General features: G+C 33.7%; 1 long non-coding RNA gene across 2 annotated transcripts in view; it reads right to left on the reverse strand.

Annotated features, from left to right (window-relative positions):
- Positions 1 to 282: 282 nt before the first annotated feature.
- The window catches only part of LOC146747194 (uncharacterized), a 94718-nt gene continuing 70387 nt past the window's right edge, over positions 283 to 24613 (reverse strand). For both annotated transcript variants that reach the window (XR_014929181.1, XR_014929180.1), the window contains one exon: positions 283 to 346. This is a non-coding gene — a long non-coding RNA (uncharacterized LOC146747194). The remainder of the gene's footprint in view (positions 347 to 24613) is intronic.

Raw genomic sequence — 24613 nt, forward strand, 5'->3', positions numbered from 1 at the left:
TTGCAACAGTTCTAAATAAAATTTGTAATTACCTTCAGCATAGTCATCATCAGGAGGAAATCTGACACTTCTCATGGTACCTTTAGCTTCACACTCATAAGCCTTCAGTGTTTCATCTGAGCTGTATGAAGTTCCTGGTGGTGGAGCGGCAGCGCTAACCGGCAAGTGGAGATCCCCTTGATCTTCGTCTGCTGATGAGTTACTGCATCTAGCTTGTGCTTGGCGTTCACGTCGTGATCTCACTCCCGAGATTTTGCTTTTTCCTTTATTATCCATCCCAAATTTTTCTACTTCGATGTTATTTCATTTATATTATGTTGGAATGTTTTTTTTTTTTACAATAGAGCTGTAAGTAAAAAAAAATTCAGGTAAATATTAAAAGATCCCATAATTAATGTATCTGTGGGTCACAATTAATTGACATTCTATATGTCTATCGCATCTTCATCAAACTGTTTTAAATTTTTTGATAAAAGGGACACTGAATTTGGACAAAACATTTGAAAACACATGTTTATTCAATGATTTAACAGAAAGCTGTCTTATAAAGTACATGTAGTAGTTCAATTGGCAGTGCACAGAGGGTAAGTCATGCAGATATACATTGTAGATATATTCAGGTGAGTTAAGTTTTTTGAGAAACGCAAAGCCAAACACAGTACTAATATCACGCACATACAAACTCAAACTGCAATCAGTGTATAAAATAAAATAAATTATGGTATACAAAGAGATGTGCATCTTCAGAATTAGTCACCATTTTAACAAAAGCTGGGAAAACATTTAGTTGACAGATGCAATGTCAGAGTTTATCCATTGTAGTCTGATTGATGACCAGCTCGTGGTATGACTCCCAATCTCACAAGTCAGCCATGAACAAAAAACAAAGTATACTGACATAAATAATACGACAGATGTTGTATATTGATATTGTCAAAAACTTGGTAAAATGTTTGCACTATTAGAAGATATCCATTGAGGATGGATTTGCAGAGATAGGCTCATCATACACAGGCTCAGTTACCATAGAAACTGTAATCGAACCAATCACATTACAATTACATGTAACACCTGTAACAAAGTATAGTCAGATGTCACGTAATTTGTAAATAGAGATGGTTAGCTAATTTTTATAAGTGGTTCTTAATTTGAATTTTCAATAAAAAACATAACCATTATTAAAAAGGCACTTTTAATACATAGAACATTTTTATAATGTGATTTCACCCACCCTGTCATCAATTGAGGCATTATCTAGACAGCAATAAACAACTTTGTTTCTTGTCAAATTCAACTGGACAGTCCACGTAAAATGGAAAATTGTCTGAGCCAAATGTCTATTCTAATCCCTATATTATTTGTACAACAAACTGTTATAGAGGTCTCAACTGAGAAAAATGGTTCAGTTTACAGAGGTGTTTAGTGAATAGAGGTCTTAAATGAAACCTGTCTAAACTGAACTCCAATGGGACTGGGAAAATTGTTCAGTTTACAGAGGTGTTCAGCTTATAGAGGTCTTACACTAAAACCTGTCTAAACTGAACACATAAGAGACTCAGTAAATTGTTCACTTTACACAGGTGTTCAGTTTACAGAGGGTTTGATTTATACAGATTTCTTCTATTAGTGGCAGCACAAGTCATATTTTGATATTCCAGGTGATACAGCGAATGCATTTTTTGTTTTATGTGTATTTTTATACACACAAGAAAAGTAAATTTTTTTTTGTTTCATGGTATACATACAGTGTATGGGTACATATATAATAGAAATTTGATTTATTTGAAACAACCTATCCTTTGACCTGCCATTAAAAGCCCTACACACTAATGTAAATGTGATTAAATAATCCCTGTTTTGACAGTAATTGTGAAATCCTCGAATACCAAGAGATCAATCAATTTCAATTAGCTCTGAAGTTTTTTTAGGTCGCTGCAGCTAAAAAGAATAAATAAATCATTAATTAGGCAGTCTCTCACGACTCCCCGGCTGCTTTATCGTTTTAATATCCTGCGTAAGTACAATAGTATGGGAAAGTTGACTCCAGTCTACTAGACTATCGTTAACACTCATAATCCATTTCGAGAGAAAAAAAAAATTGTTGACTATTGTACGGCTGGTAGTGATGGGACAGTAATGGCTATAATGTTGCAATGAATTCTGGGAAGGTAAATCATAGGATAAAGTTCCTATTATTGGATTTCAGAACACTGAGAGAGATAACATGATCAGGGCTCAATATTCATGAGGTCAATTACCTAGATACATTAGTTGAATACAAAATAATTCGTTCACAATTTCAGAAATGTTGGCCTTGGAATTGCATAAGTTCAAGTTCTGTATCATCATCAATTAAGAAGAATAAATCTCAGAAAACTGGTTTTACTGAAAAGTAAAAATTGAGTATGGTGAAACAATTGTGACCTTGCTATGTGGCAGATTAAACATTGAAACTAGGGTGAACTAGCTATGTAGTAGAATAAACATATGAAAACTATAGTGAGCTTGCTATGTGACAGATGGCCACAGATTAAAAATATTGAAACTATGGTGACCTTGCTATGTGGCAGATTAACCATATTGAAACTATGTTTATCTTGCTATGTGGCAGATTAACCATATTGAAACTATGGTGACCATGCTACAGTACAGTTCTCGCGGAAGCTTTGGCTTTTGTGGCATCATTGTCGCATATGCATGGCTTCCATTGTCTCCTCAGCATCGCATCATTGTGGCATCAGCTTCGCGTCATTGAAAATTGAAGCTGTGTTCGCCTCTCTTATTTTGTGGCATCATCGTGGCCTCAGCTTCGCAGTCTCATGGCATCAACATGGCATCAGCTTCAACGTATTGTGACATGAGTATGACCTCATTATTTTCACATGGAAAGGCAGTAGAGAAAAAACACATGTACAGAAGTTCGATATGTAATCGATTTGAAATTCAAAGCGGTAAGGGGAATAAAATAATATGACCAAGAGTAAAATGACATTTTAAAAAGATATCTTGTTTAATTATTTAATGTTGCGAGTATTGGGTACCAAAAACCAATGTGAAGTACATTGCATTCTGCAAGGTGACGAGTGTCATATTGACTGGAAGGAAAATCGTGATAAATTTAAATCGCACGATGCAATCGTCGTTCGGAAACAACACAATTTGCTATACGAAATGAAACTGTTCTTGTTATAAAATTACCTTATTTTCGTTCATTTTATTTGCTGGTAAGAGAACAGATTCAGATTCCTCATTTTGGTGGTATTTTTCTGTGTTTCGTTTAGTTTTAGCTGAGTCTGATCCCATGCCCGGACTACTAATACATGCAAAACACGCAAACGCCGCCTGGCGTTGTCGCCTGCCATCTTGATACAAAGTTCCAAAACAAGTGCGTACATTTCCAACTATGATTGGATGGTTGGAGTGGCGTCGGTCTGATAAAACTTTACATCCAATTTTCAAAATTAAGTCACGATCAGTGACCTGAGCTCGATCTATATATACTTTAAAAGTATTTCTCACAAAAAAATAATTTATTGGGCTTCAGAAAAAAAGTGTTCATTTAGTTGTAGCCGTAAATATGACCAGTCGATGAACAATTTGAAACTCATTATACACACGGAAGTCCTTCGATACTGAATATCATCAACCCCAATCTGGTTTACCTTATTTCCCAACTTGCAAAACTGATTTGTATCTCCGCCCAGTTTTTCTTTTTTCTTTTTTTGAACTGAGGTCAAATCCCAGCCGTTTGTCAAAATATACCGATGTTTTTCAGTGAATGATTGTGAAGCCTGTCACAGCACAGTGAATCGATGCCGGAGATTGGACAGTACGACGACCCTTCAATTAGCGTCAAATATGCTTTGTTACAACATCATTGATTTGCTGAAAGTCACCTGATCGGAGCACGACCTGGGTCACAGAACCATATTTGTCCGTATTATCAACGGGATTTTGCGAGAGAACCACACCCACATTTTCAACCATTTTTAGCACGGAAGTTGCCAACAAATGTCGAAAAACTCATGAATTTGATGGATTTGAATAAAATAAAGCTAGCGATTGGTAAGACTGGTTAATAATATATCCCCGATGCTCTTCGAATTTTTTTAAATTTTATTTCAAGGCGAGGAATGGATAATTGAAGTTCCATCGATTTCAAGGCGACTGTTTCACCGCGACAACTCTACGCTGTGTTGTAGTTTCACGAGGTGAAAAAATATATATAATAAATAGTACATGTTTAATTATTTGGTTTTACAGCCCGCAAATTACGGGACATGATCCCCATGAATTACGATAAATAAATGCTGATTGTGTTGAATAATGGACGTCGGGACCGTTTGGAGAAACCAACGGGGATCGATATTCCAAACAAATTATTGGGACACGGTCGGTAGACATTTCAAACAAATGAAATTATTAACGAAAGACGAGATTTTTCCAGATATTTACGAACATACTGTTACGACAAATATATGCAAAATTGACAAATACACAAAGAGATATTAGGTGTTATTTTAGCCTTAGAAATATTTTCTTTCACTCAGTCCATGCGTGGGACTTCTATTTAGCTTCATGGTCCTTCGGCTTGTGTTCTCCTTGGGGGAAATAACAATAATTATACAAATCGTAAACGGTTACTAAACTAGTAACCGTGATATATGAAAACCAGAAAATTGTTAGTAGTCCAAATTTTTGCAGTCGAAAATAAAGCGGAAATTCAACAAGCGGTCGCAAAAGCGAGCGATTGAAAAGCGGAAGCGGGCGAGAGGTTGGGCGAAATGAGTTCTGTACTTCTTTGTTTGATGAAGCGATGCTGATGCCACATTGTCGCCATAATGAGGCCACAATGAAGCAAAGCGATAACCGCCTAACTTTTTAATGTCGCGACATTGACGCGATGCTGAAGCCGTAACAATGCCATAATGATGCGACGCTGAAGCGAAGGTGAAGCTGAAGTGAAGCCAAAGCTTCCGCGAGAACTGTACTGTACATAGTGATGGGACAGTAATGGCTATAATGTTGCAATGAATTCTGGGAAGGTAAATCATAGGATAAAGTTCCTATTATTGGATTTCAGAACACTGACAGAGATAACATAATCAGGGCTCAATATTCATGAGGTCAATTACCTAGATACATTAGTTGAATACAAAATAATTCGTTCACAATTTCAGAAATGTTGGCCTTGGAATTGCATAAGTTCAAGTTCTGTATCATCATCAATTAAGAAGAATAAATCTCAGAAAACTGGTTTTACTGAAAAGTAAAAATTGAGTATGGTGAAACAATTGTGACCTTGCTATGTGGCAGATTAAACATTGAAACTAGGGTGAACTAGCTATGTAGTAGAATAAACATATGAAAACTATAGTGAGCTTGCTATGTGACAGATGGCCACAGATTAAAAATATTGAAACTATGGTGACCTTGCTATGTGGCAGATTAAACATATTGAAACCATGGTGACCTTGCTATGTGGCAGATTAACCATATTGAAACTATGTTTATCTTGCTATGTGGTAGAATAATTATATTGAAACTATGATTACCATGCTATGTGGCTGACCAAAACATAGTTAAACTATAGTGACCTTGCTTTGTGGTAGAACAAAACAAAATTGCAAATATAATACAGTAGAATTATTAACATGGAAATGTTTATTGTTTAAGGTGATTAGTGGGACAACGCTCTTAAAGTCAATTCGTGAATCGTCACAGTCACAGTAATTTGCTCAAGATTTTAATGTTTCTGGCAAGAATAAAACCCATTTTACAAATACCATACTCGACTGCGTGATCATGATTTTTTAGGGGTGGGCGATTACCCAAGCACCCTCCTCGGTAAAGAGAGCAAATGACAGTTTTAGTTCACCATGTTACAGATTGTGGGGATATTACGACTTTGTGGAAAAATAAAATTATGAAATTTTGATAGAATACATTGTGACGTTTGTATTGCCGACATATAAATGTCCCTGTTATTCTTTTGGAAACTATTAAATCAATGGCAAAAGTTTCATTTTTGAAATTTCAAAGTTTGTTTGTTAGCTGGTTGAATATATAATTTTGAAAATAGTTTGTTCCAAAAAAGTATCAATAAAATCAAAATGGTCTTAATGACTGGATTATTGTTAGCAGAATCATTTTGTTTTTTAAATTGTATATATATTGTTTAATTTATAATTAGATGGTCAGGTCCTTGTTTTTGAAAGCGACACATACTCATACTCAGTCACCATAATAGAGTTAAAATTTATTAGTTTTGATTAAAACCAATCAAATTACAACAAACAACTATTAAAGGAACTTTTTCAAATTCAATTACTTAATACCACAACAATATTATATAGCCTAATGTTTAATTTTTACTTAATAACACTTTTGAATACATGCATGCATTGGTTTATTAGGATCAACAAAATATCCTCTGAAACTAAAAACAAAAACTTTCCAATCCGCTCGTACATGGCACACTTTACAAAATTAAAGGAAAAATGATTAGTCAGGAACAGGTTACAAACTGCACCCTTGATGACAAGAAGCAAGACCTTCTTTTTTTGGCCTATGATTTCTCAAAACTGTATTGACTTCCAAGTTACCGTATTTGCTTTATTAAAAGCACATGCACTTATGACAACAGAGGTCTGTGGTCAACACATATTTGCAATATATGTATTTTTTATTTATACAAGTATGCACTTCTACTGGAGATGTGCTTCTGATAGAGCACAATGTGATAATGTTTGTTTTCATTTTTTGTTTGGAGAGAGTAGAGGGGCAATGTATAATTGAAATTGAAATCAAAAATACTAGTACTTAAAATGACAAAATATCAAGTCACACGAGTTTCAGTAATAAAGCAAGAAACAAATTATGATATCAACAAAAATTTCATCACGGATATGAATTATGTTGATATAGATACAAATAATGACATCATTGATACATATTATGTTGTCATGGATACAAATTATGATATAGAAACACATGTTGTCATGGATACAAATCATGACACCATGGATACACATGTTGTCATGGATACATAATATGTTGTCATGGATACAAATTATGACATCATAGATTCAGATTGAGTATCCTTTAGTCTTTAAAACAAATCAGGAAGGTGAGGTAAGGTGCATTATGAAAGTAAAATGGCAGCCTTTCTAAAACTCTAGAATAATAAATATAATTTTGCTTTTCTTTATTCAATGAGTCATGCACATCTATACAGACTAAACCAATTACAGTGTGAGAAATTAATGATTGAACACAATACAGCATCAAATCCAGACAGCAATCCTGTAATAAGATAGGCAGACCCCATAAAGTCACCCCATCAGAGTCGTTAAAAAAGAAACTGATACACAATGAATAGGAAACAGTTAGATACATATCTCACAAAACATAAAACTCCACATTTGTGTTTGGTATTGGTACATGTAGATTGGATGGAAATACATTGTAAACTTGAGTTCTATGCACCCACACTGCAACCACAACTATTGATATGATTGTATATATATATATATATATATATATACATCATGTACACACTAGCTACTTGTGTTGAATTTTGAATTAAACATGAAATAGGTTGTCAACCAGTTATAACTATCAATTCTATTAACATTTGTTTATTTATTATGCTGTATGTCCACCTATAGACGTAGCAGTACATCCATGGTCTACCCTACTACCCTAGCTCATCCCCACCCAAGCAGTAATTCAATAAATGTGAACTGTACGTATTGAAAGCAGTTTTATTCAAAGACTTTACAACTGTCTTGTCTGTCTATAGTCAAAATAGGAAGCAGCAGTCTATATAAATGCATTGGTTTACAACAAACTCCCCTGGTATCCAAGCATGCTGGTTTTCCCAGATCTGAGGAATGAAACTCCCATGACAACAATAGAGCTTACTGTCATGCAAATAGCATACATGATGATTATGCAAATTAGATGTAGACAGGGATTCCAAGCAAACAATAGAGCTTTTTGTCAAGCCAATAAAAATACTAGTACATGATGATTATGCAAATTAGATGTAGACAGGGATTCCAAGCAAACAATGGAGCTTTTTGTCATGCAAACAAAAATACTAGTACATGATGATTATGGAAATTAGATGTGGACAGGGATTCCATCAAACAATAGAACTTTTTGTTAAGCCAATAAAAATACTAGTACATGATTATGCAAATTAGACGTGGACAGGGACTCCAAGCAAACAATAGAGCTTATTGTCATGCAATAACACAAATATCATTCAAATGTAAACATTCAGCTGTACACTGCCCTGCATAGCAACACACTGCCCTGCATAGCAACACACTGCCCTGCATAGCAACACTGTCCCTCTGTAGATAAAGGCAGTATAAATAGCACCTAGTAGTAATACCAAATTTGACAAAGTGTGAAATATGTTATAATATTAATAATTCAGACACAATAGTTACCATTATCTACAAAACCAGAAATATGAAATGATTAAAGTGAAAGTATCCTCCCACATCCTGCTAAATCACAAGGAACATTATGAAAATGAATTAACCTTTTGAATGCCAAACTAACTTTTGCCACCTTTCACAAAAAAAGTCTACTATATTTTTTTTTTCATAATTTTTAAACAATTTTGATTAAGAACTGTTGGGCATACAATATTATGTCTATTTGGTTCAAAATTAACAAAGAATTGAAAGAAAAATACAGGCAAATTTGGAAAATGCTGCACTATGACAATGGCGGGAAAAATTATTCAGATTTGATCTACATACTGTATTAGCTGAAATAGAAGCTCGCATCAACCAAACATTGTATTTTATTGTATAATTTGAGAAAATATTTGACCACAGGCATACCAATTATTTAAATAAATATATGCGCTACTAATAGAAGAAATATGGTACACATAATTTAGACGAAGGAAAAAACATAGAAAATTCTCAATTCTCAACACAAGTACCATACATGCCATATCTTCAGCTTATAAAAACGGATCAATGGATCAAAACATGGTTGGTGTGTTTAAAAAAATGGACCATACAAATGGCATTGTACATGTAATATAGAGAAAATATGGTATTGCATAATTTTTTAATATTTGTAACAACGAATGTATTCAAGGTGAGTCAACCTCAAATATTAGTTTTGTCCTCAAACCTAACTCCCCAGGGGAGGGAAAAGTCATATAATACTTGAAGAGGGAAAAAATTGTGTTTCTGTGCGCCTGATTACACATTACAACACAGAGCCGACACAAGTAATCCCCTTGAAGCAACATGGGAAATCAAACCCAAATTAAACTTTGTTAATGGAGAAAAAATAGATGGCCAACAACTGTACAAGGAGCTAAAACTGATGCTTTTGAAGCAGTGTATTGCCCGCCACTGACGATTGGGAAAGCAGGGTTTTCAGCTTCTTATGTTTGATACTGATATATAGAACTAACATTGAATAATCTCATGTTGGTAACTATTAGAGTGCAATAAGTCTACATTACATAGCAGCTTTATGTAATTGACTATAATCGCAACGAGTAATAGTGTAAACAATGTACACAATTGTGTCCAATGATTTCTTTCACTCAAACTTTTAAAGCCAATTTGTTTTCCATATTTGATACAATTTCAATTGACTGAGCATTGAACATTGCCTGAACCAGGCATTAAGAAAACAAAGTGAACTGGGGTGAGATCAAGTGTAACATATTGAGACAATACCCTCAGTGTCAAAGGTTAAGCAAAAGTTTTAATTTAAGAAATACAACAAGCTAGAATAAACACAATTTTTTCCTGACTGAAATATATAAAATGCTTGCAATACACCAAAGGCTGATACATGAAATTGGCAATTATTACATAATCATTATTCCATCGAAAATAATTTATTCTGTCAGGAAAACTACACATCTTTACGTATTTTGCTAAAATTTCTGTTTTTATTCAGATCTAATGAATCTTAAACAGGTCTTAAACAAAATTGAACAAAATATTGTATTAATGGTGAAAAAATTTGACCTCTATGTTCAAAAATATAATAACAGAGGATAAATGGATTACCCCGGTAACCTGATTAATAAAATATGAACTTTATTAACAACCAAGCACCTGGAATTACATCTGATGCTTGTTCATTTCAGAAATCATACTAATTAATAAGCCACCTGCAAGAGCTTCCTCTCATTCCAAATTGCATCATGCCCTGCCAGTCTTGTCAATAAAGATGTCCTCTCAAATGACGTCATTTCTGAGTCAGTAGAGATATACCTAATATCCAATTTGCCAATACATATTAGTCATTGCAAAAAAAAAATTGACATGTTAATTTTTGGTTAAAAAAAGAAAGCCACAAAACTGACTAATAAATTGGTAATATCTGTTAGGACTGGAATACATAATGTTTTGCCAGTTTAAAATGCTCTTAAAAACATGTGTTCCTATAATGTGTGGTCTGGTGCATTCAGTAATGATAACATCATATTTTCAAATTTTAAATTTACATAAAATTCATTATCAGTATTTAGGAGATTACATCGTCACTCATGCATCGTGGGTAACCCTTTCAAATGTCCCTAGTATCTTCCATGTTATCTTTTTCATTACCCACCACAAATGGCGGCAACTTTCATTTTTTGGAATGCTAGTAATGATTAATTATTCTTATCAAAAGCACTTTTTGAACTTTGCTGATTGAATATTATCACATATTTGAACATGTCAGTAATATTTTAAGCTAATACAGTTCTAAGAGATATATACATATATATTAAGATGGATGTGTTATAATACCCATCATTAAATTCAGTCCCAGATTTGAAGATGGTTTTGTCTGAGTGACTTGAGTTTGGATAATTTGTTGGGGCTGAATACTGTTCACTGCTTACATTTTGTGAGAGACATTTTTACAAATCTCACAAGTTAGTGAAATTCACAAAATTCTGTAGCAGTGAAAATGGGAAAACTAAAATAACAAGACAAAACAATCAATTAGCTGTGCTGATTGAACAATTTACCTTTTCCGAGTTCCCTTAAATATTCCATTCTGTGAAATGGGGCCGCTGCAAATTCGTCATTCGCACATATCGAACCGATCAGTGTTTGCGTACAATGGGGTTAAAAGTCAATATGATGTATGAAAGTCTTATCGCTTATCATTTCACACATTTCGCACGAATTTGAAAAGAAAATGTAATTTATTGTGAACAACTTATTGTCAAACTATGAACATCCAGCATGAAATAATGCATGTCTATCACATATCTATCACATGTCTATCACATGTCTATCACATGTCTGTTAAATGTGTTTCTCCATATCGTGAATTGTTCTTGCTCATAGTAGAAATGGAATAAACTTTGTTCTTTAAAATGAACACTGAAATTGTTCATTTGATGTGAAGAGCACCATGCAATATCTCTAAAACCCTTAAATCACCAAAATGCATCAAAAAACTCAACGGCTTACACTATAACCCGTACTTCTTATTATAGAGAATAAGCTTTTACATTTTAATCTTTGTCTCTGAAGAGATGAGATTTTAGTAAAACAAATCCAGTATAACTGGTATAAATACAAATAAACTTGGGACCTGTACGAAATAAAAGACTGCGAGACATATGGATTGGTTTCTTATTTTGATAACCTGCTTTCTCTTATTACAATAATACAAAAACTTGTATACATGTACAATTAGCAAAAAAAATGTATTCGAGGGACCAATACACAAGAATAATATACTACGGGTAACCATATTAACCACACAGAGCCTTTTTTTTCAAAGCTGGATCGCAATTTACATAGGTACCTATGTGGTAATTGATTTCACAGTAACATTAATTGTTAATGGTGGATTACTTATCAACTTATGAATACGAGAGTGAATGAGAGTAGGTAGCTGGAACAAACAGTGACGCCAAATGGAACCGCAGTGAGATAATTGTTCAAAGTGTACACGCGTATCTCAAACACTTACAAAACTATAGATAATGTATAGGGATTCAGACCCCATGAAGGAGTTAAAGCCCCCAGGGTTACAGAGATGTAAATGGAAAGATAGAAAGTAATACTGTGAATATGCCCATACCTTGAAGGCACAGAAAACAACCGTGTTGGTGGTGTTAGACGCTAACTGCAAGTATTTTAATTTTCCTCCATCTATACCCATGGTATATGTTATTGGAGACCTTCATGACCTGCCATCAACACTCCCTGCTCCACAGCTTTTACTGCTGAGCTCATCAAGGAAGTTTGACAGACTCCAAATTACTGACATTCCACGTTTGTAAACAATATCAGCCAATTGCAGTTCATCATTAACAAGTTTACAGCTACAGTCATGGACAGATTTTTTTTCAATCAATTTTCTCAGCTAATTGTTTTTCTCAAATTACTTTTTAGTATTTTAAGTTGATCTGACTGCTTGGAGTTCTTGTTGGGCATCATGTTTCGGCATGCCTGTGATAAAAATATGCACACACTCACACATTCACAATGAGGATTATCCATCAGTTATACAGCAGAATTAGTCATCAACAATCAATTAGACCAGCACTTAAGTTCGCCCACTATAAGCGGTTTTAGAAAAGTTTCTTTACATTTCCTCAAATACAATAGAAGACAGTAGTGTCATTGTTTTGAAGTTACCAAGACTGTCATTGTCACAAAAGTTGACAATAATGATGACTAAAATTTTGTGTCACACGACAAATTGTACTAAATGATGACTATGAGCATCATATCCACGAACGTATCGAAATGAGGGATTTAAAACAAATTTTTAGAAGTTAAAAACGATTTTGAAGCTATTCCAGACACAATACTGTTGACAATTAGCCTTAAACAAGTGTGTTATGAAAGACAGTCGATTATTAAATATCACATGACATTTATCACATAGCTGAAATTTAATATGCTTAACATAGGTGGCTTACTGTCACCCCATACAGAACACTAATTAGATTTACAGTTTCTACATCCATTAATCAATATCAGTTGCAGAAATCTTTAAGGAATGACCACTACACTTATGGGGGGAGGGCATGGATGGGTGAATATCACTCTTACAACACACTATACAAACCTGCTGCATTGCGCCATTTCATTAACCATCTACAATAAATCCCATCATGCATTACTGTTTGAATTCTTCTACTGGAGCATGCTAAACACAACTAACCTGGGAAGTACATAATTTTCTAAGTTCGCTTGGACGTTGTGGTAACATTATTGAGTAAAACAGATTATAATAAATTAAAATGGAAAGGACTTAATGCCTATTCAGAAAACAACTCATAAGTGCTTTGTGTATCACAGACTAATCTGAATGGAAAATGCTTTACATAGATTATTGATTATGTAATATAGTCCTTGTTTGATACTAGAAAACTCAATCACAACTGAAGCTACGGAACTGCTTGGAAATGTTCGGCTATTGACAACGTGGATACCTTGCAAAAATGTGTAGGTGTTGTATTTAATACAGTACACATATGACTTACCGTAACATGCCAAAGGCTTCAAACACAATTTTGCCGACAATACAAATTTAATCAATAACAATTTTAGATAAAGGATGACCACTAAACTTATGGGGAGAGGGCATTGATGTCCGACTGTCACCCTTACAACACACTATACAGAACACTAATTAGATTTACAGTTTCTATACCCATTAATCAATATCAGTTGCAGAAATCTTTAAGGGATGACCACTTTACTAATAGGGAGAGGGCATTAATTACTGTATTTACTTTATTACAAGCACATTACCAATGAATGCAAACCAAACAAATATGTTTCAATGCAATTTTTGTATACATATTTTTTTAACAGATTATTTAAACAAAGTGCATGCGTTTGTAAAAGAGCAAATACTCTACTGATTATTAATGACACTTTCGAGGGGAGGGTCAATTGATTATAGGGGAAAGCATCAGATATTGTTATTAAAACTTTTAAGGACTGACCATACACATGTATCATTTAGTGACAGCATTTCACTCCTGAAACACTAAATTTGGCTTCTTTTTCTTTGTTTCTTTAATTTTCTGGCAAAAAGGTTAATATTTTGAAACACAATCAAGAGAAAATGTTGGGAGATTGCATGTTGTTATCACTTAAAGCACGGTGGTCGTCGCGCAGCGCGTGTTCAAATTTCATGTAAATAAACCATGTATTTTACACGCGTTGTATACATCGCTATGAGTTCCATATCGAACAGGACGCGACACGACTACTGCCGCCCTTTATGTATTTTGTGGCTATAATATGTATTCAGTACACAAGTGTATATTTAGAGAAAAATATAAAATTTGACATTTCTAGACAGTAGATTATTGTTGGTGGCATAGCTCAAGTATTAAGATATACTGACTGGTAAGCAAGATTGGACAACTTGTTAGTATTTATCATGACATAAGATTAAATGTGGAGAAGAATTTTTTCGGATTTTAGAAAAGATTTGTTCATACAATGTACATGTAATACCAAGATATGATGGTCTGGGCCCAACAAGCTAAACTAGCCCAGGTTGATGATGGGTTAATCTTCTCACATGTTTTTCTACAAAAGAGTTCAGATTAAACTGTGGATCAAAGCTTGCCACCAGCATGAGCACCAGAACTGTGTACACAGATGATGAGAATTATGCTGTAACCATGGCAATAATGCATCAACTTTTACTGCTAGCACTGAGAAGAAAATAATGAGTAAAGAATTTCTCTTTTTTTTTTCTCGCACAATTATTTCAATTTCAAGTCTTCTATGTACTGTGGTAATCATGAAGACACGATTCTGTGACCATACTGGTTAATAGTACATGTCGAACACTGAACTACGATACATTTAAATGTGCAGTTTTTTTTTTTTTTTTAAATCAGCTTAGTCTAATGCAATACATAGAAAATTGTACCTTTTATCAACTCTCAGCTAGACAGAATTATATCTACACATATTATTGGAGAATCAAATAAAAAAAATTACCGGAAATATATTTTTCCAACTTAAAATATATTTTTAATGAATGCCTGCTAACATTTTGTTCAAAAAGATGCAAACAAAACTGACTGATTATTATTATTTATTTATAAATTAAAATCTATTTTAGATCCAAATCATTTCACATAATTTGAGTATTTAGTAGGTATATTTTTAGGAAATAGTATTACAGACATCAGTTTGTAACAATACGCTTAATACAGTATAACTAATTAACTGGATGACGCTATCCAGCCAAGACAATATTATGAGATGATTTATGTTTAAAAATATTTTTATAGCATTATCAAGTGATTGTCATGGTTACTCTTATAACAAATATTAACCCAAAACAATATTAGAATAGCTTTGTAATGCATTTGGCTTTCACTGTTTAATTTTTTTTTACAACGACTTTTTGTACGTAAAATTTTTTTTTCCAAGAAGCACGTTACATGCTAAAATTTGCCATGTGTCAAGTAGAACATGGCATGTCTGTATTTCTTCATTGAAAACTTATTCTAGAATATCTTTGCTCTAAATTTAAAAAAATGAGAAATTTACAAATATGAAAGAAATAGGAGTAACCAAATGAAAAACTATTCTGCTACTGTTACTATAAAATTGGCATGAGAACGCTTCATCACAGAATGCATAGAAAGCACATGCTATAACCATCCGCATACTGTTACATGCTAGGCTGCACTCAGTTGGGGGTGAATGGCAATTTACCTCCATTACATGATACTTAAAACTCAATTGAAAAGGTGATCCAGCCAAAAGAAGGTCAGTATCATGAACCATTTCGCCAAACTCCAAAAGTTTAAATTAAAATGAATGTATATAAAGTCGCAACATACCTATGACCCAGAACAGTTACCTTGTAACTTTCACAACTATCCTCATCAATGCACTGCACTATAAACTGCACATGTGTGTGTGCGTGTGTGTATGTATGTATGTATATGTATGTCTGTCTGTCTAGGGACTAATCATTGTGTTAACAGAAGAGGAGGGGGGTTTAAGTTTTTCATGCAAGTACACAAATATATGTTTTGAATTTTTATAGCATTCTACCACATTATCTAATTTTTAACAATACCTGTAAAATACAATTCCAATTTATCTCACCCCCAGCCAGACTGTTATTGGTTGGACTTTTACTAACATCCAGACTAATATTGGTTGAACCCTCAATAATATGGATCGAATGAACATACAGCCTCCAACATACACAGCTGCCACCAATCCCCGGTACTGTTATTTTTTTTTTAGCCTAAACCTACTCATACTGCAGAAGATAAAAGAATCTCTTATATGCTTTTTATTACACTAAACTGGCAAAAAATAACTATTATCTGCATCAATCTAAAACCTTTAATGTGGCTGTTCCATCAGTTAACTATTCACCCTCTTTTTTAAAATACACACATTAGTTATGCTCTGTTAATGTTTATTCCCTGTTTTTCCCTGTTTATCACGTATAATAATAATAATAATATATAAACAAAATACTGACACAACTTATATGCAAAATAGATAGCATATACAATTACGAGCCACTGTGCAGGACTGGTTTCCAGTGGGAGTCAAGATAATACCTAGATGTGCGATTTCCAGTAAGTACAACTAAAAAAATGATTCTAAATAGGCCAGACAAGTTTATTCTATGTTTTGCTCAAAATGAAAATTTTGAATTTTTTTTTGGAGGTGGTGTATTTACATTGCATCATTATGTGAAAAACAAATGTTGTTGAAACCAAAAAATTTACTACATATGAATCGGGTCACAAGATAAAAAAAATAACACAGGTCACCCTATAATTCTAATAAACTTAATATGATGGGCTCATTACCCCCCAGTCTGTCTTGTTGATGTTTGAACTTTGACCTTTTCCAGTAACAGAATATAAACCTGGGATTCTTGTATTTAATACTGGTCAATTAAAATCAATAACAAGTAATATAAAATAAAGTTTACTTACTCTGAATAAAGTGCTGTAGTAACATTGATATTGAAGTGCATACCAGCACATCTAGACTAAATTCTATGAAAAGATTGACCCATATCAAGTACATGAACATTTCCTTATTAGAAATTACCTCTAAATTTGTCTTAAAAAATCATTATAACCCTTCCAAATTTGTCAAATATGAACCCCCTCTTTTCATTAATTATCTAATTTAGTATTTTATCCTGAAAAAATAAGCCTAAAATCTAAATTTTTAAAAATTATACCACATTCACCTTTTCACCACCAGACTTTCTTGCCCAAATTTTTCTGACCTTTTTTTTTTTATATTCTTCATTATTTATGGAAATTAACTGTAATTTTGGAGCCAACAGACAAAATTTAAGTAAATTTTCAGTTTTTACTCAAAAAATTTGGCTATTTTTGTCCCAATCTTCTGAAGGAAGGACAATAAACAGGACTATTTTGTAATGAGAAAACTGTGGGTGAAAGAGAAGGTTCTGTAAAATATAACTTGTAATAAAAATTGTACTGCTTCCCAACACATTTTAATAAATTCCAACTTTTATCATTTTGTTGCTATAAAGCTAAAATGTAAAAAAAGACGAAAACAGAATTGCATAAAATATTGAAATGATTGAATTACTTATTTTAATTAATCATTATAATTAGCGACATAAGCAAAATAGACTTAACAGAGCTTTCAACATAAATTTAGCAATTTTACTATAAATTATCTATTATATTTAAGTACATTTTTTTTTACACCATTTCACACCCCTGGGACGTCATAATGCACTTACATACTGTTTGTTTTTTCACTTCATTTCTCAAATTCAATGAACTAATCTGACAAAGAAATGGAGAGCGTGTCTGATATAAACTACGATAATATTTGTCACATTTCTGCCATGCGAAAATGAGAATATATTAAAAAATTCATAACTGGTTGATCTCATCAGAAACCATCAAATTTTGAAATGGGCAGAACAAGACAAATGCACATTAATATTTCATATTTAATATGTACTTAATTTTCACTATAAACATTCTTAGTTTGGAAAAAAATTAAGAAGTTGTGCATGTGATACAATAAACCCCCACAAAAAGAAATGAACATTATTTCTGTTCTGGTCACCATGGTAACACATAATACTATCTATAACTATTTCATCTCATATTATGAAAATATTACTTATGTTTATATATCTGAAAATTCTAAGTACTTTAAACATAAAGTAATTTAGTTAACAAAAATTAAATTTGGTTCAAATATTCTCCTATTTCAACATGCATAATATACTACAACTCCCCCCCCCCCCCCACACACACACACACATTGAATGCAAAATTTAGTCTTGACAAAAGTGCCACTTCTTCAAAGATGAAATTTGGTTTTGCCGCCTCTATGAACACAAGACAATGGAATATGTAATTAATTCTACCACCTCATGCAGAATGTCTCAGTGGACGGGGTGACAGGGGAATACAATGCAACACTTTCATATATTTCATCACATTACAATTGTATAGAGTCGTAATTATTGAACCATACACAAATGACTTGTCCATTCCAATTACGCCATCTCCAATCTTATTCAGCATACAAATGTGGTATACAGCGTACAAATTTGTAAGGTTAACCACGAGGTCAAGTGATAAAACCTGAAATTGTGGTTAGATTATTGTTCCACGCTAACAGCTGAAAAAAAATCGTATATGTGCGTGAGATGTTTAAAGGTCACATGTTATATTGCATGCTACAACAACTTGGTATGCGGGTAAAATGAATCATTTTATTTAAATCAGTCACAGTTCTGGAGTAATTTTCAACTACAACGATGATTAAAATATTCCATTTATGTTTATTTACTGACAATATGAAATGATGTTGAAGACGATATGAAACTGATAAATTTGATGTATGAAGACGAGGAGCTTTAAAAATCAATTTGTTACATGATTTAGAGTCCCGGCACCACATCTTACAAGATCATCCAATGAACGCACCATATTAGAAGCAAATCTCTAATAAAAACACATTAGTTGTATACCGAATCAATGATTAAAACTTATTTTGATCATAGATACATCTTAGTCATTTACATGTGCTAATAATCATGTAAATATAGTAGTACTTTTATATATTTAGACAAAACTGTCAATTTGTGGTTTGCACCTGGTTCAAATACAACTTATTTTGACCATACATTGATTTCTGTCATTTTACCCAAGTGCATATGGTACTAATACTTTCAGGAGAAATGAGAAATTCATAAATACTTTGTGGGAATAGAGCTCAAATCAGTATTCAAATGAGCTGCTGTATCCCACATGTTATGCTTGATAGTTTTTTTTTTTCACTCACCACTACACAACTTCCTTGGGGCCATTGACACACCAACTTCCTGTGTGTCCAAAACTGAGGGTTATGTTCAATATGGATAGAGGTGCTGACAAAAAAACGAGTGAAAACCAAAAAACTTCCAAGTTACATTAAGATGGATTATAATCAAGCATGGTAGTCATACGACAGCCTAATGTGTTTCATTTCAGTAAAAAACCTGATTAAGGTGATCACGGAAAGTAAAAGTTGTGACTTTGCTCCATTAGAAATGTAATCACCAATCATGGACTGTTTATGAATGGGGGGGGGGGGGGGGGGGGGGCTACTGGTGATAATTCTTAATTTAAGGTTATATATATTTCACAGCTTTGCATTGTACATTTGTCAACTTGCAAAATTCACAAAATTGTAACAGTAACATTAGAAGTTAAAGGAAGTGACAAATCCTCCTGTTTATGAATGTTTTGCCTTTAGACATAGATTTCCTAGGCTTAGCAAACTCATTGCTATCATATTTCACATCTTCAAGATGCTTACATAGATCATGGAACTAAAGACCATTTTTAGTTCCATACAACAGATCAAGCAGTCATTCTAAAACATCTTAGATGGCTGATTAAGAGAAGGGATTAGTTAACACAGACTCCGATTTGGTAGGTTTTCCATCGAAATCAAAACCAAAAAGATGACGGCTCAATTACTCAGAATTTGATATAAAAGTATGGATTTCAGAGAATAAACTAATTTCCACTAGTCATCGTGCCATTGTTAAAACAAGCAAACAGAGATCATTGAAGCTCCATTTTGATTTTTTTGCGATCCAAACAAATTACGGTGTTTTTAAAATTCTCACACAACTGTAAACAGTTTTCATTTCATGAGATTTCACGGGACAATAAAAATCATGAAATTCTGCAGCAATGAAATTTGGAAAAGTTTATTTTTTACAGGTAGTATGTCACCAGCCAATAGTGAATGGTGTGAGAATGAAATCAAGAAACACTGTCTTTGACAGACATTATGATAACAAACATTCAATTCACTAATAATCACAAGATTAAGGAAATTGATACCAGGCAGACCAATGTGATTTATTAGTACCAATAATGACAGACTTACTGAGGCATTTGTTATATGTCCGTCAATACAGCTAGAAATAATGAAAAATCAGTAGGGTAAAAACTAACCCCTCTGATCCCAGCTCATGTTAATTTTCAATGTTTTGCTCTTTTTTACTGTATATCCGAGAACAAATTGTGTAGTTCTTGATGATCTGTCAAACTGAATATCACTCTTTTTGATTGATTTGTTTAGTGAGAAATGTTTCATTTTATTGCAAATTCCTGGATTTTACTTTTAATGGACGGCAAATGAAAACAGTGTTTTATCGAGTAACGCTGTACGAACCAGAATATTCCTCGCTCTGATTGGTGCATTGAAGTGAAAAATTGGGACAATTTTCACCAGTCACGGATTTTATGGTATAATTTCGAACTATGAGGAATTATTTATAGAAAATTGCAATTTAGATTTATTTAACAATAATTCTGTCGGGATTCTGGATTTGGGTAGGTGTTGGCATTATGAGAAGGATTACAACAGAATTTGCACAAGTTGAATCATGTTGCAAACAATAATTTTCTAATGTTTTATTACATTATTAACATGTAATTAAACATTTAAAATAAAATTACATATCAACAGGATCATAATTAGTTTTTAAGACGTGTGTGAATTTGCACATGTAGCAGAGTTAATTTAATCCATAAAACGGAACCACACAAAGCAGTACAATAAACAATACCTACTGATGACAGAAAAAAAACACTGGTATGACATGTATCTTGAGTTGAGTGTTGCAATAAATGGCACTGTCTATCTACACCAGTGGATTGGTCATTTAGTAGTTTGTGTGTGTTGAAATAAATGGTACTGTCCATCTAAACCAGTGGATTGGTCATTTAGTAGTTTGTGTGTGTTGAAATAAATGACAGAGTCCATCTACACCAGTGGATTGGTCATTTAGTAGTTTGTGTGTGTTGAAATAAATGGCACTGTCCTTCTACACCAGTGGATTGGTCATTTTGTAATTTGTGAAGGAAATGGCACTGTCCATCTACACCAGTGGATTGGTCATTTAGTAGTTTGTGTGTGTTGAAATAAATGGCACTGTCTATCTACACCAGTGGATTGGTCATTTAGTAGTTTGTGTGTGTTGAAATAAATGGTACTGTCTATCTACACCAGTGGATTGGTCATTTAGTAGTTTGTGTGTGTTGAAATAAATGGTACTGTCTATCTACACCAGTGGATTGGTCATTTAGTAGTTTGTGTGTATTGAAATAAATGGCACTGTCCATCTATACCAGCGGATTGGTCATTTAGTAGTTTGTGTGTGTTGAAATAAATGGTACTGTCCATCTACACCAGTGGATTGGTCATTTAGTAGTTTGTGTGTGTTAAAATAAATGGCACTGTCCATCTATACCAGCGGATTGGTCATTTAGTAGTTTGTGTGTGTTGAAATAAATGGTACTGTCCATCTACACTCGTGGATTGGTCATTTAGTAGTTTGTGTGTGTTGAAATAAATGGTACTGTCCATCTACACCAGTGGATTGGTCATTTAGTAGTTTGTGTGTGTTGAAATAAATGGCACTGTCCATCTACACCAGCGGATTGGTCATTTAGTAGTTTGTGTGTGTTGAAATAAATGGTACTGTCTATCTACACCAGTGGATTGGTCATTTAGTAGTTTGTGTGTGTTGAAATAAATGGCACTGTCCATCTATACCAGCGGATTGGTCATTTAGTAGTTTGTGTGTGTTGAAATAAATGGTACTGTCCATCTATACCAGCGGATTGGTCATTTAGTAGTTTGTGTGTGTTGAAAGAAATGGTACTGTCCATCTACACCAGTAGATTGGTCATTTAGTAGTTTGTGTGTGTTGAAATAAATGGTACTGTCCATCTACACCAGTGGATTGGTCATTTAGTAGTTTGTGTGTGTTGAAATAAATGGTACTGTCCATCTACACCAGTGGATTGGTCATTTAGTAGTTTGTGTGTGTTGAAATAAATGGTACTGTCTATCTACACCAGTGGATTGGTCATTTAGTAGTTTGTGTGTGTTGAAATAAATGGCACTGTCCATCTATACCAGTGGATTGGTCATTTAGTAGTTTGTGTGAGTTGAAATAAATGGTACTGTCCATCTACACCAGTGGATTGTTCATTTAGTAGTTTGTGTGTGTTGAAATATATGGCACTGTCCATCTATACCAGCGGATTGGTCATTTAGTAGTTTGTGTGTGTTGAAATAAATGGTACTGTCCATCTACACCAGCGGATTGGTCATTTAGTAGTTTGTGTGTGTTGAAATAAATGGTACTGTCCATCTACACCAGTGGATTGGTCATTTAGTAGTTTGTGTGTGTTGAAATAAATGGCACTGTCTATCTACACCAGTGGATTGGTCATTTAGTAGTTTGTGTGTGTTGAAATAAATGGCACTGTCCATCTATACCAGCGGATTGGTCATTTAGTAGTTTGTGTGTATTAAAATAAATGGCACTGTCTATCTACACCAGTGGATTGGTCATTTAGTAGTTTGTGTGTGTTGAAATAAATGGTACTGTCCATCTACACCAGTGGATTGGTCATTTAGTAGTTTGTGTGTGTTGAAATAAATGACACAGTCCATTTTCACCAGTGGATTGGTCATTTAGTAGTTTGTGTGTGTTGAAATAAATGGCACTGTCCATCTATACCAGCGGATTGGTCATTTAGTAGTTTGTGTGTGTTGAAATAAATGGTACTGTCCATCTACACCAGTGGATTGGTCATTTAGTAGTTTGTGTGTGTTGAAATAAATGGTACTGTCCATCTACACCAGTGGATTGGTCATTTAGTAGTTTGTGTGTGTTGAAATAAATGGTACTGTTCATCTACACCAGCGGATTGGTCATTTAGTAGTTTGTGTGTTTGAAATAAATGGCACTGTCCATCTACACCATCGGATTGGTCATTTCAATAGTAGTTTCAGTTCATTGATGAGAAATTGTAAGTGAATAAGATCACTGTCAGTGAGTCATTGTTGCCAAACCCTGAATAAAATGAGATAACACACAGAAGATCGATGACATTGTGCGTCTATGCAGGTGGTGACACATTTCAATGTTTTCTTGTCTTCATAATAGAACACAAAGCACTGTTGTTTTAAGGTGATCAAGTGGACAGACAGTTCAAATGATGACAATCTGTTTTGTAACTGTCATGGGAACATTTCTTTCATTATGAGGAAAATGAACAGCACCCAGGGGAACAATTAGGACAATGCTGGACTGTTTCATATAAAGTTTCTATAACCACAAACACTTATTCAAATGCTAATTATGGTGGATATTGCTGCAAGAAAACACCTTACCACCAAAGATATTGCTACAGTGTGATAATTATCGGCTTTGAAATGGTGACAATATTCACTTGAAATGTCAGCCCAGATTCAACTGCTCATAAGTCTGGTACAGCTGGAATACAACTTGTCTGTACGCACAGGATTTAGGGACGACAAACGTCTCTGGGAGGTCAATTATTAGGAGATGATTATGAGGTCAAATGAACTGCTCTTGAATTCTCCACATGAATAGTGTTCAGCATCAGGGACGTAACCTATTTTTTACATTAAACATCCAAACACCTGGGACATAGTCTCAAGACACGCATGATCGATAGACACTCTACGTGGAGTCTTCAATGAGAAAATCATATTCGAATCTATTAATAGTTGCGTCATAAATCTTAATTTCCAAATATGCACCCGTCCTCCTTTCCGGCAAACGCTTGTGTCTGATTTACTTCTGCGATAGTTTATAATTCGCTCTTTTAAATCTGCCGATGTATGTATAAAGCTGTCTGTTCAGTATCCGGTATTATAACATTCCTATTCGGAGGTATGAAGGGGGATTACTTAAGCACATGTAATGAATAATTATTAAATATCTGTCACCAACAATAATATATTAAACATCAACGATAAATACCCATCTGTACCGAACAATGTCAGATTTGACAGCATTTTAATGAGTTTGAAATATTTGGAAAACCAAATAATATTGACAGCACATAATCACATTAATTAATTTACAACTGATAAAAAATAAAATTTATATGCTAAATTAAAAAATAAACCAGCTTATACAAGAACACTAACACCAATATGTGTAAATTGGAAGCACACCAAACCCAAACTGTCTTTTTTCAATGTTAACTGTTTATATACATGAATGCACTACTAATACAGAATTGCAACATACA

The sequence above is a fragment of the Saccoglossus kowalevskii genome, chromosome 4 (assembly GCF_978046115.1).
Source record: "Saccoglossus kowalevskii chromosome 4, keSacKowa6.1, whole genome shotgun sequence".
Lineage (NCBI taxonomy): Eukaryota > Metazoa > Hemichordata > Enteropneusta > Harrimaniidae > Saccoglossus > Saccoglossus kowalevskii.